At 39.8% G+C, this 19,572-nt stretch overlaps 1 protein-coding gene across 3 annotated transcripts in view; it reads right to left on the bottom strand.

Moving 5' to 3' along the window:
• Nucleotides 1–15,334, bottom strand: part of ZHX1 (zinc fingers and homeoboxes 1) — a 39,164-nt gene extending 23,830 nt beyond the window's left edge. For all 3 annotated transcript variants that reach the window (XR_005016999.1, XM_036830162.1, XM_036830161.1), the window contains exons 1-2: nt 14,987–15,334; nt 7,336–7,452 (exon numbers count right to left, since the gene is read on the bottom strand). The gene's annotated coding sequence lies outside the window, so the exon portion shown is untranslated. The remainder of the gene's footprint in view (nt 1–7,335; nt 7,453–14,986) is intronic.
• Between the last annotated feature and the right edge of the window lie 4,238 nt (nt 15,335–19,572).

Raw genomic sequence — 19,572 nt, 5'->3', positions numbered from 1 at the left:
AGACTCACTAAATGCTTATTAACCTGAACTAGGGAGTTCCCTGGTGGTCTAGTGGTTAGGATTCAGTGCTTTCACTGTTGTGGCCCGGGGTTCAATCCCTGGTTGGGGAACTAAGATCCTCCCCCCAACACACACACAAAACTACTTCCAACCTGAACTAGAATGAATAGAAAAAGAGTCCTGTAAAATTCAAAATGCCCTAAGGGCATCACCATGGAAAACGTAGCTGAAATTCACAAGAATGGCCTTGAATCATCAAGAAAAAGTGAATTATGCTCATACAAATACATTTTAATACTTTTGTACCCAAAATAGTTAAAATACAATTTTGATGCTAAATCAAAGTTGGTGTGCTTCTAAATTCTAAACCAAATGAAAATGAATACAGTAAGTGGTATCACTTATTTTGTACCACAAATTGGAACTATTTTCATTTACTAGCATAATCCTTGTCCTAGCTGAATGAGGAGAAAAAGTTTATTTCAAAGATTATAGCAAAACTAGGTCTCCATGACTCAGTAAAGGGAGAAACATTTTTAGGAAACAGAGCTGTCCAAAGAGAGAATGTCCTGCCTTTGAAGGTGGTAAGATCATCCTCACTGGGATTATTCAAATATATACTACATATCCATTTGATGGATCCAAGCAACAGATGGAAAGTTGGACCAAAAGTCGGACTAAATGTCCTGATTTCCCATATTACAAAATAAAGAGCATCAGCTTAGTAATAATAATGGTATCAACAGTCCAAACCCCACTCTCAAAAGTGTCAGTGTTTTTTTTTTTTTCTATAAAAAAATCTTTGATTTCTAAGGGAAAATAAAGAAATCACTGAAATTTAAAACGATTTCTTAACTAAATGTTATAAACTAAGATAATACCATCTCTCCTACTCAATTCAATAGGGAACACCACTGTTTTGATCATTTTTTCCTCATTAGAAACAGGGAATTCCTCAAATAAGACTTCAAGCAGAAGAGTAACAAATGAGCAGCACCCACATTTTTGACAGTGAAGGAGAATTGCTGAAAGGCAGGGGAGTAAGCTATTTTGTGACTGCTATTCTCATAGAATCTTAGATTATATTTAGTTAGGGTATATTAACAGCCAGAAGTCAAAGATAGAGGGGTTTTTCTTGAAACTACATTTCCTGAAAGTGGTGGTTTTCAAACTTCTTGTTGTAAGCAGGAGAGCCCTTTCTTCAAACAAAATTCTATGAGAAGCCCAAGTGCAAAACTGATTAAAGAATATAGCCACTGGTCGGAGAAGTATAGAAGCTAAACTACTTCCTGACCCCATCCCACGGACCCCACAATCCCTACTCCCACCTCTGATGGGTTCTGAGATGTGTCTGAAGCCTTTGCCTTAAAAATGTAAATACTTTCATCAAAAATCCTCAGCTTGCCAGTGCTAAGTGAAATGTGAAAGCTAAAGTGAATTTAATGTGTCCTTTCAGGTTGTTTCACTCTAAAAGGCAGGCCTGGAGCGCCCAGGAGTAGAACAGAGTAACCCATACTAATAAAAAGATACAGAAGAGAAACTTGAGGAGCTAAAATCCCTTTATTATTCTGGTTCTCTAGCTCTTCGGTTAAACTTCTTACTTTTTATCCTATCTAGTATAAAAATAGGAATATGCTACGAAATTATTACTTTTATTTCTTTTCCTTATAGTTCACTAGCTCAGGATGGTCAGTTTGTAAGAACTGAAACAGATATAAAATTTTAAAAGCTTAAATATTTTTTGCTAAAGTCATGAAAATTACAAAATATTCATATATTATTATCTAATGATATATACACACAATTGTGCTTTTTCCTTTGAAAGTACTGGTCTTTGAAAGGAATTCGAAAATTTAAAATTATAAATTAAATTTATTTAAATTAAATATTTTAAATTAAATGTATAATTTTAAAATTATAATTAAATTTAAATAAGCTACTTAAAAGAAAGGCTTAAAAAAAATCTTCAGTAATGCAAAAGACTAAAAATCTGATTATTTTGAGTATCCTAGGTTGCCTCAACCTGGATTACTTCTATACTCAACTACATAGACCTGAGAAATACTCTTTCCTCTTCACTTCTAAAACTGTTTGCTCACATTTTGCTAACAAACCAGAGTCACTATATTATTTAACATATTTCCAAAGGGAGACTAAGAGTTCCCAAAAGAGCCTCAAAATTTGGTCCAATGGCTCAGTTCTGTTATTATGTATATAACCTAAAAATAAATCAAAGCACAAACAAGGGCATCCTCGTGGTCCTTATTATAAAGTCATGATTTGGGGGGGAAGCAGGGACCTCAGTACAATCGTCCCATTTTTTATGGAAGAAGAAACCCAGGCCCAGGGGGTAAGTTCACAGAGGCTTTGTGATATAGGGTAAAACCACAGGTTTTAGAGTCTCCTCTGTCACTTAGTAGTTAGGTGACTGGAAAAGTTACCCAATATCAACCTCATATCAACCTCAGTTTTCTCACCTATAAAACCAAAATTCTTCAGTTCAACAAATCCACTGAACAACTATTTGTTGAAGGTCAACCACGTGCCAGGCACTGTGTTGGGCACTTGGATTATAGCAGTGACCAGGACAAATCATCTCTGGTCTGCCAGGTTCTAGCAGTTGAGCAAGGAAAACAGGCAGTAAACAATTCCTTAGACTAACTATGATCAATGCAGTGAGAGAGGAAGTATCGGGAACTATATAAGCACATTACAGGAGGCTTCTAGAAAAGAAGCAGAGAAGGCTGCCCTGGAGAAAATAAGAATACTGGTATCCTACCTCAGAGGCTGATCAAATAAAAATGCTTCACACACTCTGATATACATTAGGTGCCTAATTAATGCTTTCTCCCCCAGTCCCTGAAAAATTCTTTTGGGAATGGATAAATACCATTTATTTACTATTATTCTCTTTCTTTCTATCTCTCAAGCAACATAATCAGCTGACAAGGCACACAAGTTGAACGAAAAAGCAAAAGGGGTTAAAAATACAGAATAAGAATTTCCATGGTGTGGTTTCAATTCATCTCCTTTCGTCATTACAGTGCAGTGGGGCTGAGACAGGAAAACTGCCATATAGACATTGCTATTAGCTGACAGGCATCTCATCCTCCCTCTGAAAGTCAACTCAAAAAAGCTTAAAATCAATTTGCAGAAGCTTGCACTATTTACCTATAAAAGAGGGTTAGAGTTCAGTTGAGGAGCTAGGTGGCTTTGCAATTAAAACATAATTAAAGTGAAGTCTGCCAATAAAAGAAAAAATTATGCTCTAAATGCATCCAGCACTGTAAATATAATTTTGTTTGAACGCTATTTTCAGTTAATCTTTCAGTAGAGAAATACGTTTAAAAAAAAAATGATCAAATCCATTACACTGCCATTAAAAATGATATTCAAAAAAGTAATTAAAGAATATGGTAAAGTATCCATTTACTGTTAAATTTTTAAAAATCAGAACAAAATTTGTATACTGATTATAAAATAACTATGGGAAAATATGTATGCATGTGGACAAAGACTAGATGAGAACATAAAAAATGAAATTTTCACATGAGATTATGGGTGAAATCTTTTTATGTGTGGTATTTACAAGTTTTCTTTAATATTGTTATGACATTGCTTTACTGTAAATACAACAAACAATAGTTTCAAGGCCTTAAAACTGCAAATAGACTAAAATATTTCTATGGTCATTTGTCTCAAGCTGGAAACAAAGTTTACTTTCTATTTTTAAAGCAAAAACATGTGCTACATAAAGGTTTCTTCAGGAAGAAGAAGAATCTGAGTATGTACAGCATTCAGGGGTATTCCAGACATCTTTGGGGGCTGCTGCCCCACAGTAGAGAAGTCAGACTGGTTCTAAGAGCCCGCAAGACCACACATAATCTCCAGGGTGTAGATCTAGGCCAAGCCAATTTCCATGGTTCTATCTGCGCACTGGTTCTTCTCCTGAGGGTAGGATGCTCCTTAATCAATTCATGATTCTTAACTCATGAAAATAATTACATGAAATTTTCTCTGCAGAAAAGCATTTAGTGAAAGCAAAATTTATTTCATCACAGAATAAAAATCTGGAGCAGTTCTAAAAGTAGTTCTTCTTACATGGTCAGAGAGAATGTCTGTTTAGCTCTCCACTATTCCCAGGGCCAAACACAGTGCCTATGAAGTCCCCAATAATATTTGCTGGGGAAAAAAAAAGCTTTAAAATATATGTGTATTGTGTATTATAACATACATTCTACTCCATTAAGCACTCATTTATAGAGGAGCTATAAAGAACAACTGTGCTCGCTTTACAGTACTTTCACTGGTAAAATCCTTACTAATAAAATTACCTTAGTCACTAGAATATGAAAACATGCTCAAATATAAAACACTCTATTTATTAAAATATAGCAATGGATATTCAACAAATATTTACCAATATCTATAATTCTACCATAACAAATCAGTTTTATGTGTGAATAGTGTATATCTAAATTTGTAGACTATATAAAAATGAAACAAGGATGATAAATTCATTCAAAGAATTAGTCCTGCAGTAGAATGCGGAAGAAAAGGCACAGTTCTTATAAAGATAGCAAGTGCAAATCTGAACTTAGAATCATTATTTCTCTATAAGAGAAAACTATATTTTAATGATATTCTATATTTTTAAAGAGATTTAAAAACAGGTTCTCAATATAATACACTATAAAAAGTTAGTGGATTGTTTCAAATTCTATGCTTAGTGCTAAAAAAAAAGTCTAAAAAATTTTATAAGTAGGGCCATAGCTACACTGAATTTCCAAGCCTCTATTTTTCTGGCTGTCTTGTACTTTAAATTAAATGATTAACAGTTTATTGGCCTAGTTAGCCACAAAGGCATGTTATTTTGGTAAGATTTTATGCGAATAAAAACAAACTTTGTTTTTAGGCCAATTCTGGGTCAAATAAGAACATTTAGAAGATAACTATAATTTTTAAGTACTGTGGTAGTTTTAACGTAGTACCAACTAAGTAAAACTGTTCTTAGGACAACTAAAATATACAAACTAAGAATCCTTTGAAATGTGTATTTATACATAAACTGAGAACTCTTAGGACTCTGTATTCTATTTAGTTTCACTTCTCCCTCTCTGAGTCAGAGTTCTGTTTAGCCAGCTGAAAATACTTATTTTTACATGTTTGTATTCAAACTAAAAGTCACAAATCCACCAAAATCACAGAATGCCTGAAATAATAGTAGGAACAAAGAATAATGGACTCAAATTAAAACAAATGCTATCTACCATGTTCTTTTAAAAAAAGGTGTCCAAGAGGATACTTTTTTTAATTACAAAATTTTCTTTTGGTCTTTACACACTTGAGGCATTTTTCAAAGCTAAAATATAAAAATATTTAGAAACAAGAGTCAAGTTCTCAAAAACAAAAATGAGCGATTTGTCAACCCAAATTTGTACCCACAACAAACGTTTGTAAAAATTACTGAAACCTAGAATTATTACCTAAGAGATAAATCTCAAGAAAATTGCCAAAATGGTCTCAAGATAATAAAAACTCAAGATCAAGGTGAATACAGACGGGAGTGAATATGATCCAAGTAGTAGCATCTAAGAAACTGTGGCCAAAGATTATCTAATTTCAGAAGATCCCTTTGCTAATGCTAATTAAGGCTTAAAGGTTTAGAAACTCTATCCTACCTGTTTTTTTTCTACTCAAGAAAGCCAACTTTAACGCTGCTAAAGATTAAAAGAAGAATCTAAGCTGGACAGATTTCTCCTGGTAAGCTCTGACTCCAGATTTGAGGAGTGAAATGTCTTTTTGAATGGTCTCCAGGACACTAACATCTTGGTGTTCCACCTTCTGCTGGCATGTAGGTCGGTATGTAACATATAATGAGAGTGATACACAAACTAGCCCTATAATGAAATCTCCTGTCTTTATTATTCAAGTTTGTGAATAGGATCCAAAAGTAATTTTCCGCTGAAAATAATTTTCCCCTACTTTTCTCAAGGAAGTGTATTAAGTCTTTCACAGACAATCTACACAAGAATGCTATTCTTGATTCTAAGTGAGATTATCATTGAAAGGCTGAAAAGCCATTCATCTCTACATTATCTTCCCCATTTATAAAATAAAGTAACTGTTACCTATTTCACTCAGGACATAATCATTCAATTTTTAAAAATACTTTGAAGGGGGCTTCCCTGGTGGCGCAGTGGTTAAGAATCCGCCTGCCAATGCAGAAGACACGGGTTCGAGCCCTGGTCCAGGAAGATCCCACATGCCGCGGAGCAACTAAGCCCATGCGCCACAACTACTGAGCCTGCGCTCTAGAGCCCGCAAGCCACAACTACTGAGCCTGCGTGCTACAACTACTGAAGCCCGCTCGCCTAGAGCCTGTGCTCTGCAACAAGAGAAGCCACCGCAATGAGAAGCCCGCGCAGAGAAACGAAGAGTAGCCCCCGCTCGCCGCAACTAGAGAAAGCCCGCGCACGGCAACGAAGACCCAATGCAGCCAAAAATAAATAAATAAAATTAATTAATTAAAAAAATACTTTGAAGGATAATAGTAATTAGTATTGGTAATGTCAACTTGTAAGAACACAAAAAATGTAAGTGAACCACCATATTAATGGTTATGGAATCTTTCCTAGTACCTTCTGGAATCATATACAATAACAATTGGACTAAATAAATATTTCCAACAGTATAGTATGTAATCTAATGCTTCTGATAAAAGCCAACTCGTATCAGGTAGATAAAATATAAAAGTAATTATGTACAAATATATTCAAATATTTAAATAGTGGTATGCTTAACCTAAATCAAAGTATTTAATTATTAATATCTTAAATTTTATAATTGTAATTAACTATTATTAGAGAACTGTATACTGAAAACATATTTTCAGGAGTTGTTCTTGTAAGTCTTGAAGAATTTTTCTGGATATAGGCAAAAGAATAGTAAAATTTCTAGATCAATTTCCCCACAGAAAAGGTCTCTACCCTCATGACCTTCATTTGTCTGGTTCACCACTATTACCACAGCACCTGGTACAGTGCCTGATACACAGTGGATGTCAGCAAATGTACTGAATAGACTGAAAACTCAATTCTAAATATACCACATAGATTTATTATGAAGTGTGATGCTGTTTCCTTTTAAATTAAAGCAGACAATACTTCTATATTTTTCAAGTTTGAAAGTACATTTCTTAAAAAAGAGTTAAGAATATATCTGCTGCTTTTTTAAGAAAAGCTTTTAAAACTTTAGCCAAATATAGTATCACTATATTAAGTGAGCACATTCAGTATCTGAGTTTTTACCATAACAAAACGATGAAACACATACTTGCCATAGCTTCCTCCGCATTCTGTTCTTTGACACAGAAGGGTGTCCCTTCAAATTAGGAGATGTTTAGCTCAGGCCATCATTACCAACAGGTCCAAAGTACCTATCTGCCATCTCCTACAAGAAAAGTAATATCGCTTTATTATTCTAGATACGATTCAGTCTTATTCGGAAACTTTAAGCTTATGCCTTGGCTTTTTAAAAATAAATGTAATTTTTAAAAAATTTCATATCCTCACAGAACTTTTAAAAGAATCATCGAAATGCCAAACTCAATCTTAGTAAGAAATTCAAAACTGAAAACTATACTTCAAAATATCTTTATATTTTATAAAACAACCAAGTCACTATTGTACTATTTTCAATAAAAGTTTTCAAAAGGTGAATATATGCAGTCTATAATATGAAAGCTGGGATGAAGAAACTGGGGATTGTAAAAAATTAGTACACAAAAGTTACGATAGACAACTTAGTTAAACTAAGAGTTGGGAGGCGGTGTGTGTTTGTATGTTTACATATAAGCCTAGTGATATTTGTACCCTAATTTACTACGTATTAATTGAAATGAAGTGGATCATTAATGCTGGGGACATGCCAATACTACTTAAATAAACTAGTGGTATTCTACCCCTAAACATATGGTATATCTAATAGAATGACTGGTGGTTATTTCATTTTTGTAAGAAAGCTACTACTAACTGGTTTGTCAATCAGTGCATTGTGAAGCATTAGATGGTACAAGATCAAGCAAACTGAAAATTCTCTGAAAACTCAGATTTGTGTCTAAAAATGTTGTGGTATATTATTCACAGTTGTTAAACCAGTCAGGAAAATTAAGTAAAAACTATAATTGTTTGTCTTATTAAATAAAAGTAAATAATGCTTTTGAAGGGTTGAAGCATTTTTGTTATTGTTCTTTAAGCACTGAAACTCTGAAAACCATAGTGAATGAATATTAAAGAAGATGATTTCCCTCAGTACCTCATCCTTTGATTCCTGCTATTATTACATACAACTTTATGAAGAAGTTTGTTAAAACTTGGCTGGGAACTTCCCTGGTGGCGCAGTGGTTAAGAATCTGCCTGCCAATGCAGGGGACACGGGCTCGATCCCTGGTCAGGCAGGATCCCACATGCCGCGGAGCAGCTAAGCCCGTGTGCCACAACTATTGAGCCTGCGCTCTAGAGCCCGCGAGCCACAACTACTGAGCCCACGTGCTGCAACTACCAAAGCCCGCGCGCCTAAAGCCCGTGCTCCGCAACAAGAGAAGCCACCGCAATGAGAAGCCCGTGCACCGCAACAAAGAGTAGCCCCGGCTCGCCACAACTAGAGAAAGCCCGCGCGCAGGCACAAAGACCCAACGCAGCCAAAAGTTAAAAAAAAAAAAACTTGGCTGGGCTTGGACTATACTTGGGAGTGGGGGGTTGGTGAAAAAAGAGCACTCTCACTGTATTACTATGATAAGATTATTTATATCAGAAGTTTGTGAGTTCTATGAAACACCCCTTAAAACGTGTCATATATTAGTGATTCATCTTGAAGTTTAGGTCAGAGAAACTATGTGCATGTTGGGGTAGGTGTTGGGGTGCATGTTGATTAATGTCTACCTGCTAAAGCCAGCCTATTCTAGCATTGCTTATGAAGAGCCCACTTAAATCAAGAAATCATGTAAATATATCAGTCCTTTAGTAAAATACTTGTAGGGTAAGTTAAAGCTTAGGCTGAATAATTACACTATTTTCATGAAAAGCAAAAGAGCATTTTCTTGGTAGACCCAGTGGAGCATTCTGTTCTGTCTGCAGCCTGGGATTCTACAATTTCATTTCCTGGTACCTCCTTGTTCTGACACTCCTCAGCCATCCATCTACAAGATGTGGACTAGAAGAGAGGATAGGAAACAGCTGCCAAAGCGGGGAGGTTATTTTCCAAAATGAATTATTAATATTATAGGAAATTGGTAATCTATTTGAATCCATTCTTAAATCACACAGTAATTGCAAGATGTTTTACTGAACCAGAGTCTCTGAGAAGAGCTGCCAAGACATGCAAAGGCACAAGGCAACTAGAGGAGCAACGAATGAGTTCCTCAGTATTTCTGGATGAAAAGCATACTTGCCTGGTGTTAGTTCAGTTCCTGATACTGGGAGTACTTTAGGACACCTCTCAAATTCAAAGTATCTTTTTAAAATTTAGGAACAGAGTGAACTTCGAAAATTAAATAAGTCATCTCAACCACATACATTATGTAATAAAACAGATCAGTTATTTTGGCAGTAGAGGACGGACTGGAAATAAAGATGAAGAATTTGCGCTTTGGAACCAGAGTGCATGGGTTCATCAAGTCCCAGCTCTGTCACTTACTAGCTGTGTGGTCCCGGATAAGCCACTTAGCCTGACTGTGCCATAGCCCCATCATCTGTAAAATGGGGCCAATGATAGTACCTATTTAATAGGGTTGCTGTAAGTATTGAAAGAAATAACACATGTAAAGTGCTTGGACTATTTCCTGGCCCATAGTAAGTCCGCAATTAGATTTTTCTGACTCTTATTTAAGGTATTAACTAAGTTATACAACAAAGAAAGTCTCTGTTTAAATTCTGCTAAATGTTGAGAACTAGCATAGTGTTCTGGGTCAGTTATACTTCAAAAAACAAACAAACTCATAGAAAAAGAGATCAGATTTGTGGTTACTGAGGCAGGGTACAGGACTTGGGGGAGGGGGGATTGGATGAAGGTAGTCAAAAGGTACAAACTTGCAGTTATAAGATAAATAAGTACTAAGGATGTACCGTACAGCATGATAAATATAATTAACACTGTTCTACGTTATATACGAAAGTTGTCAAAAGACGAAATCCTAGGAGTTCTTACCACACACACACACAATTTGCTAAATGTTGAAACATTATAAAATATTTTAAAAGTCTACAAAACAATCCATTTTATTTTCCATTTCATACCTCTGAGCATATTAAGCAATGCTAGAATAGGCTGGCTTTAGCAGGTAGACATTAATCAATCATAATTTATACCCCCCACCCCAACATGCACATAGTTCCTCTGACCTTAGCTTCAAGATGAATCACTAATATGTGACACGTTTTAAGGGGTGTTTCATAGAACTCGCAAACTTCTGATGTAAATCTTATAGTAATACAGTGAGAGTGTTCTTTTTTTCCCAACCCCCACTCCCAAGTAGAGTCCAAGCCCAGCCAAGTTTTTATTATTATTATTTTATTTATTTATTTATTTATTTTGGCTGCGTTGGGTCTTAGTTGCTGCGCGTGGGCTTTTCTCCGGTTGTGGAGAGCGGGGACTCCTCTTCGTTGCGGTGCGCGGGCTTCTCACTGCGGTGGCTTCTCTTGTTGCGAAGCACGGGCTCTAGGCGCGCAGGCTTCAGTAGTTGTGGCACGTGGGCTTAGTTGCTCCGCGGCATGTGGGATCTTCCCAGACCAGGGCTCGAACCCGTGTTCCCTGAATTGGCAGGCGGATTCTTAACCACTGCGCCACCAGAGAAGCCCCCAGACAAGTTTTAACAAACTTCTTTTTCACAATATCGGAAGGTAAAAGGGAATAAACTTAGTAAAGAAGAAAAACATAAATATGAGTGAAGTGCTTAGAAATATCAGAATATTCCTATGTCCTTTCATTCCTCACAACAATCAAAAAAAGAAAAAGACCTTTAGGAAGGGGAAAAAGGGAGTCAGAAGTCCTAAGGGAAATATTAAATCACTAAAATTTAATGACAAAGTTATTTTATTTTAAATGATAAATATGTATATGATATGTCTATCACTTTAATGGTTTAATTTTTTAGATAAGCTTTGATAATATGACTTTTTAAAAATATAAATTTAAAACTGAAAACAAAAATCCTGTATAAAAAGTGGTTTACTCAGTTTTTACTCCCTTGAATAAACGTCACTCTTAAACTGCTCATATATACTTCTTTTCCAAAGTATATCATCATATTTGTTTAAACCAAAGGTACATAAGACCATCGTTATACCTTTCAAATACATTATGGGATACAGATTATATAAACTGAAAAGATTAAGTACCCTTTAAGACCAAAACCTGGCAACCTACATAAAAATTTACATAAATATTTACTTTAAAAATTAATTGTATAGGGCTTTACTGGTGGCACAGTGGTTAAGAATCCGCTTGCCAATGCAGGGGACATGGGTTCGAGCCCTGGTCCGGGAAGATCCCACATGCCACAGAGCAACTAAGCCCGTGGGCCACAACTACTGAGCCTGCACTCTAGAGCCCACGAGCCACAACTACTCAAGCCTGCGCGCCTGGAGCCTGTGCTCCGCAACAAGAGAAGCCACTGCAATTGAGAAGCCCTCGGCAACTAGAGAAAGCCCGCGCACAGCCATAGAAGACCCAACGCAGCCAAAAAATAAATAAATAAATAAATAAAGTCTATATTTAAAAAAATTAACTGTATAAAATACAGATCTCCAAAATGTAAATGCAAATGTATATCCTGATTAGTAATTTAATCAGCAGCTCAGTCATGCGAATCTGGTTACTCACGGGCTACAACTGTTAATGTATCAGAGCAACAGGATACAATAATATAAGGGAAACACTGGCTATTACTCAAAGGCTAGTACCATAGTTTTTTTCCCTTCAAATAAATGTAATTTAAATTACTTTTGAAATTACATAGGATGATTTAAGAGGATTTTAAGTTAGAAAAAATTTAGACATAAAAGTGAATGTGCTATACTGGCCATTACCACAAACAGTGCAATAGATATTTCTGGACACCTCCCTGAATTGACTGAATATGATATTAGATTAAAAACTAGCTTAGGCACTGAAATTTCAATACTGTTAATATTCAAATAAGTAGAGTCTTTTGAGCCCAAATCCACAATGCTGCAATGCACATAAAAAGGTTATTTCCTCAGCTACACTTGTAATCATTTTAGTAATTTTAAGAGTACTTCCATTTAAGTAAGTCCCAAATATCACATTTTTGTGCCTATTTAACATTACACGAAGGAAAATGTATAGTATATCATAACATCACCTTTCAGTCTCAATGTGAAATATAATAACAAAAGGGAAAAAATCTCCAAAATGAGCCACCTCACCTATGCTATCAAGTTCATTAATAAAATAATTGTAAAACTTTTTTTCACATTTATTGAAAAAAAGAACTTATAACACAAGTATCATTAAAGGTGAAATAATTGCTGCATCATTCATGAACTGTCCTCCAATCCAGTGAAATAATCAGCTCACTATAAGGGAGAGACATCTACTAATGAGCGCTCACCGGCACAGGCACATTTATGTTTTCAGCCTTAGCATATTTTCAAACCATCTGGCAGCAATGCCTTTCTGGTTCACCCAGCCTAATCTGGTCAGAATTGAATATAAAACTCGACTTACGTGCACTTTGGGGAAACCAAAGAACAGCACACATGAATAACAATGTTCCAAACATGTAGCTCTAAACTAGTTTATACTTAAAATGTGTTTTTTAAAACACTTCTATTGAAGACGTTAAAGCTCTTTTAAAAAATACTAGAATGGTTCAAGAAATCTGTATGAATCGGAGCTGTCATCAGTTACCCAAGTCTTACTTTAATTCTTTTTTTTCTCATTTTAATCCTGATCACTAAATAAAGCATTTGAAGAGATTCTTCTACAAAAAGAGTCCTTGATAAATGAAATGCTATCAATTCTATATTGAAAGGACCCAAGGTTTGACAACTTATTTTGCACAAAATTAGTCTGCTTAGCCCTAAAATGCTTAGAGTAAGAAGGGAAAAACTAAGAGGAAAAAATATTCATGAGAGCCCTTTTTCTTTTATATCCTGTTACAGCATTATTGTTTTTGGCAGCACTCACATTTCTTTTGCTTAAAATCAAGAGTCAGAATTGCTACTTAAGAAATTTTTTAAAAAATCTATGGGATATGCTAGGGTCAGTATCTCTGTTAACACCAAATCCTGTTCATCCTCACCACGGGCATAAAGACAAACGACTTTTTCAGGATAATTTTTCAGAAGCAAGGATAATTCACGTAGCACCATATAACACAAGTTAAAGCTTTCAGACAAAGACTGAGAAACAATGACCAATACCGACAAATCTTAAGGTGCACTCATGTAGGTTATGCACAAACATATACTCCAACCCAACAAATACTCACTATTCCTGGGATAAAGCTGCTTCTTCCTCCCTAACTGGGAACTACTCTATTTCCCAATCATGTGATTTTCCCTTTTTTGCTATCCTCTCACTCTCCAATAGAACTGCTTCTTCCCTTCAAGTTACATGCAATCCCAACCTAAACACATTACAAATTCTCTATCAGTTAGTTTTCCTGACATTTTTTTCTCCCCACAAAGATTAGCCTCTTCTCATGTTTTTCTTCAGAGCTGGGGTGAGATGACAGAAAAGCCCTGTGGAATTCCCGCTCTGCCCAATCTCTTCCCCATATGCCTCCTCTATCCATCCCCTCTCCCGCTTCCTAATTCTCCTACCCGAGTCTCTCACTGAAACCCGCCAGAGCTTGACCCTGCACTAACATAAGCTAAGGATATCCAAAGGAACCTTTTTCTTCTCTTTATTTTTTTCTTTCTTTCTTGTATTTTTTTTTATTTATCTTTTTTTTTTTTCCTTCTTCTTCTCCGGGGTTTTGCTTTTCCCTTACTGTTACCCACAGAGAGGTGGGGAGGGACGTATTGAAACAAAGAATTTCAAGTCCCGTTTCCTAGAACTTCGGTGTAAATACACAGGGAAAGAGCATCCGCCAGGGTTCTTCTTTACTGCCATTAGACCCCCTTCCTCTCACAGCTCCTTCCTAGCCCTTCATTCCCTGCAAAGACCGGGAGGTTGTTCCCTTCAGGCCCTAAGGCTTGGAGCGGTCCATGGTCAGCCTCCCTCTCTCCCTCCTGAAAGGGACGGATAACATTTCCATTCTCTCTAATCTACTTCTCCCTAAGTCCCAGGGCTCCCTCAAAAGCTAATATAGTTCTTAAGGACTCAGCTCTGAGTCTTGCCCCGAAATGGGTGCCCAGCCTTCCCCGAAGTGAGGTACAGCCCTTCCCCGAAGGATCTCTCCGGGCTCCAACCCCAATACCAGTGCGCTCAGCTCCAGCAAGAGAATCTCTCCTGACTCTCAGGGAGACTAAGTCCCCACGAGGCCACACGCCCCCGCAGGGCAGGGCTCCCGACCTCCCCTAGGACCCTCAACATTGCTGGGGTGTTCCATCCCTGCGGCGCCTGCCCCCCTTCTAGGGAGACCCAGTCCTCACTTCCTTCAACAATCCCAAGTTGCTCAGTCCTCTCGTAGGCAGGGGGGCTGAAATTTCCCCTTACAGAGCCCACCCCAGCTCCTTCCGCGGCCGCAGAGACCCCGAGAGCGCAAAGGAGGCTCAGGGTCTGTCCCCTGGCGGCGATCCCGGACCAGGCAGGCCGGGTCCCTGCCCCTCGGACGCCCCGCGCCCGTCCGCCCGGCCACCCGCCGCGCCGAGCGCGCTTAGCTCCCCGGGGTCTCTGCCCCGGGGCCGCCCTCCCCCGTCCGGCCCGCCGCGCCGGCCGCGGACTCTGCGCCGCCGGTTCCCACCCGTAGCCCCGGACGCCCTGGGCCGCTGGTCGCGGAGCCCGCTCGCGCAGCTACCTGCAGGGGCCGCCGCGCCTCTCAGAGCCCCGCCGCCGCCATCTTGCATTTCAAACCGGCTACACTCTTCAGGGAGTCAACTCTGACCTGTGAACCCTACACCCGGAACCGCTCGGCGGGCCGGCTCACGGCTTCGGAAGCTCTGCGAACTCCGCGGAGCGTAGGGAGTCGGGGGTGGGGGTGCAAGGCGAGGCGCGCGCCCCAGCAGCCGACCGGGGGCGGGAGCGGGGGGAGGGGAAGAGCCGACCCAGGCGGCGCCCTCCCGCGCGCGCGCGCCCTCCGCGCGCCCCCACCCCGCTCCGCGTCTGGCTCTCCACTCCCGGACCCTCCTGCTCCCCTGGGGTTCGACCCGGTCCTCTGCGGGCCTCTGCCTCACGGCGGGAGGTAGGGAACCGTCCCGCCCCTCTGTCAACAGAAGCCCCGCCCCAGTCTACGGAAGCTCCGCCCTCTGTCAACAGAAGCCCCGCCTTCTCCAGGTCTCGAAGTGGCCCCGCCCCTTGCCGGTGATAGCTCCGCCCGCTACTGGCAGAAGCCTGGTCTTCACTCAGGTCAATCCAGAAGGCACCCGGCCCTCTGTTAGTTGTGGCCCTGCCCTCTGGGCGCTCCGCCTTTCTAGTCTCAGCGCCAGATCGTGAGAAACGCCCCTTGTCATCATAAGCCCCATTTGGCGGCAGTACGATCCAAGCCCCGCCCCTTTAGGCGGGAGACCGCCCCCACTGTCAACAGAAGCCCCGCCTTCCTGAGACCCTTCTCGATTCTACCCCGAAGCCCCACCTCCTGTCAACTGCTGTCCCGCCTCCTCTCGCCTCCTACTCCACCAAAAGCAGCCGCTCCACTCGCTGACAGCAAAAGTTCGGTTCAACCTCACTTCGAACCGCGGTGCAAGACGGAGCCGCCCTCTGCTCCCCGAAAACCCTCCTTTTCCCCCTTACGAGTCACTCTTCTGGAGGGTTTTCTTTTCAAGCTGTGGTCTTCAAATCCAGATAGCGTCAATGTGAACCAGCCCCGCAGAGGCCAGCGAAGGACCCAGGCTTTGGGGAAAATGGCCCCTTCCCACCTCTCTCCTTCCCTCTGCAGCCCCCACCCCCATCATTTTTAAAATGGAGAAAAATACAGACCAAAGCAAAGAGAAACGTCTCACCCTCCAGGCTACTCTGCATGGATTCACGGGCCAGGACGTGTGAGAACTCTCTGGTGCCCTGATGTTCATTCCCCGCCCCCATCCCAGTCATGGACCCTCTGTGCTTTGACAACAGCGCTCCATTGAGCCACATGAAACCTAAAACATGCAGTTGCTTAAAGTGAAAGCCTGATGGTTGAAATCAATGTACACCAGCTTCCTTTTACTTGCATGTTTCGTCCTAGAATCCTAGAACGTGTGGAAGCAGAAGCAAGCAAAGCTTAATCTTGTAAACGTAGGTATTCAATCCTGCCATACTCAACACCCTGTATATTACTCAACACAACAAAAATTTAACACCACTTTACTCTCCTGGAATTAAATTTATTGATAATGTAAACTATCTGCAAGAAAACACTGTAATATTCTAATAATACAAAGGTGAAATAAGCGAAAGCAATGTCTTTTAAAGTACCGTATTAATATTGGGCTTCCCTGGTGGCATAGTGGTTAAGAATCTGCCTACCAATGCAAGGGGACACGGGTTGGAGCCCTGGTCCGTGAAGATCCCACATTGCCGCGGAGCAACTAAGTCCGTGCACCACAACTACTGAGCCTGCGCTCTAGAGCCCACGAGCCACAACTACTGAGCCCATGCACCACATCTACTGAAGCCCGCGCGCTCTAGAGCCTGTGCTTGGCAACAAGAGAAGCCCTCGCACCGCAACGAAGAGTAGCCCCCGCTCGCCGCAACTAGTGAAAGCCTGCAAGCAGCAATAAAGACCCAACACAGCCAAAAATAATAAATAAATAAATTTATTTAAAAATACTATACTAATATCAATAAAAATAATAATATGTTTTTCACTATGGAAAAACTGGCACCAATACGAGAACTACAGTACAAAAACTGCCCCAACAAAATTTCAATATGCCCCCTAGGGGCACTGCTGTGCCCACTGAGAACTACTTAGGATTTATCTCTAAGGAAAGGAAAGGCTTTAGATATGGAAATTTATTCTTTTGTTCATGCATTTAACAACTAGTTTTTTGAGCACCAGTGTACGCCAGGCACTGTGGAAGATGCAAAGCTGAGTCAGGCAATATTTCTGTCTTCAAGGAGATTACAGTCTAGCAACCAAGCAAAAAACATGAGCATAAAAACCTCAAGCAAGGTGGGCAGTCAGAAAGATCAAGGAGAAATACATAGAGACCCCTTTAAGGGTATGGACTAATGAATATAAATCTCACCTCTCTCTTCCTCTCTCTCCCTCTCCCTCCCTTTTTTCCTTTCTTCCTTTCCTCCCACCCATCCTCCTCCTCCCCCTCCCCCTCCTCTTCTTTAACATCAGTTTATAGTCACCTTCTTCCCTCTATAAGCTGTCTGCCTGGTTCACTGCCCAGTGCCAGCAGCCCAGAGTCCTCCCAATTTAGGGCCATGCCCAGAGGGCAGTTCTGTCCAGGAAAACAATTTCAACAGCTCAGTGCTGAGAACAGTGCCCTTAGCTGAATTGCTGCCAATTATTTGTATCCTTGTACAAAGCAAGACTGTTATCATCACCACTCAAAAAAACAAAAAAACAAAAAAACCCAAACACCCCAAAACCAAAAAACTGGTTGTAGACCTAAGCCATATGAATATATGTTTAGCATAGCAGATTGTGCCAGCCCACATAAATCTGTTTAGAGATCATGTTCACAGAGTAACTTGTTTTTATTAAAATAAACTCATTTGTAAAAATTGTAAATATGACTGATTTCAACAGCTCTGTGGCTCCAGAAGTAAGTTTTTTACCCACGGATCGGCACAATTAGAAGAGTCTAGATTTCTTTATGCATATGTTTTGTGATTTGTCATACACAGTCTGGTGTGGCAAAACTTCAGTACTCTTAGAGATGAGAAGTTGTCCAGCAGGTTTTAAAAAGCACAGAATTTTTGCTATTCAGAGCCACTTCTACCTTTGGAACAGTGAAAAAAAAATATTTGTAGGAAATGAAAAGCTCTGAATCAAAAGTTCTAAGCACTGGTGTCATCTGAAGAGGAATAGACTTCCAACCCTACTTTTTGAAGTTGTTTCCTTCTGTTATTATTTTTCCTTTTTCTACTTTTGGTGAAAATGTCTTCTGAAAAACATGATACCATGAAACAGATCAGCCAAAAAGACATCAAACTGAGACACTTTTAACTAGAGCTAGGTGAACCTGAAAATTTAGCCCTAGTAAAATACTCCCACTATTCTCTCTAATGGCTACTTTCAAACGATTTTTCTTTTTCTAATTTTTATTTTTTGGCTGCTTTGGGTCTTTGTTGCTGCACGCGGGCTTTCTCTAGTTGCGCTGATCGGGGGGCTACTCTTCATTGTGGTGCGCAGGCTTCTCATTGTGGTGGCTTCTCTTGTTGCAGAGCACAGGCTCTAGAGCACGCGGGCTTCAGTAGACGCGGTGCGTGGGCTCAGTAGTTGTGGCGCACGGGCTTAGTTGCTCCGCGGCATGTGGGATCTTCCCGGTTCAGGGATCGAACCTGTGTCCCCTGCATTGGCAGGTGGATTCTTACCCGCTGTGCCTCCAGGGAAGTCCCTCTAATGGCTACATTCAGAAGGTGAACAAAAACATTCCTGCTTAAAGCTAGTTCAGATTGCACAAACTTTCAAAGTCAATTTAGGGTCAAGTCATTTCCTATTCCTCTTAGTGCTTGTTTTGTGAAAATAATGTAATTGATAAGAACAGTAAAAATAAGTTAATTTTGTTAACAAGTTAGTATTTTGGTAAGTGCCCTCCCCACTCTTCTCCTCCCCTATTTCTGTAACTAGCATAAGTCCATATATAAAGATTATAGATGCAAAGCAAGAAAAACAGGAAAAACTGATTTCCCAGTATTTATTCAGAGAGTAATATGTTGATGCACTTAAAAAAATCATGGTGTCACCTGGGTTGGGTCATTCATTGGTGTGTACTCTATTTCCACCAAAAAGTTAGTGGCTATGTCAACACTACTTCTGCAAAAAAGGTTAAGTGTATTAGTTTTTGACCTAAAATCTTAGGACGCAAATAACTCTAGGGGAACAGCCAACTAGAAAGCAATACTAGAGTGAGAACATGCAATGCGTCTGTTTTGTTTTTTTTTTCAAATGTAACTTTTTAAAAAAAATAGATCTTTATTGGATTATAATTGGTTCATAATACTGTGTTAGTTTCTGTTGTACAACAAAGTGAATCAGCCATATGCATACATATGTCCCCTCCGTCTTGAGCCTCCCTCCCACCCTCCCTATCCCACCTCTCTAGGTCATGGCAAAGCACGGAGCTGATCTCCCTGTGCTATGCTGCTGCTTCCCACTAGCTATCTATTTTAATTCGGTAGTGTATATATGTCCATGCCACTCTCACTTCACCCCAGCTTCCCCACCCTGCCCCTCTGTGTCCTCAAGTCCATTCTCTATGTCTACGTCTTTATTCCTGCCCTGCC

This window comes from Balaenoptera musculus, chromosome 17 (assembly GCF_009873245.2).
Source record: "Balaenoptera musculus isolate JJ_BM4_2016_0621 chromosome 17, mBalMus1.pri.v3, whole genome shotgun sequence".
NCBI lineage: Eukaryota > Metazoa > Chordata > Mammalia > Artiodactyla > Balaenopteridae > Balaenoptera > Balaenoptera musculus.
The sequence above is the reverse complement of the archived record's forward strand: the minus strand, read 5'-3'. Positions and strand labels throughout refer to the sequence as shown.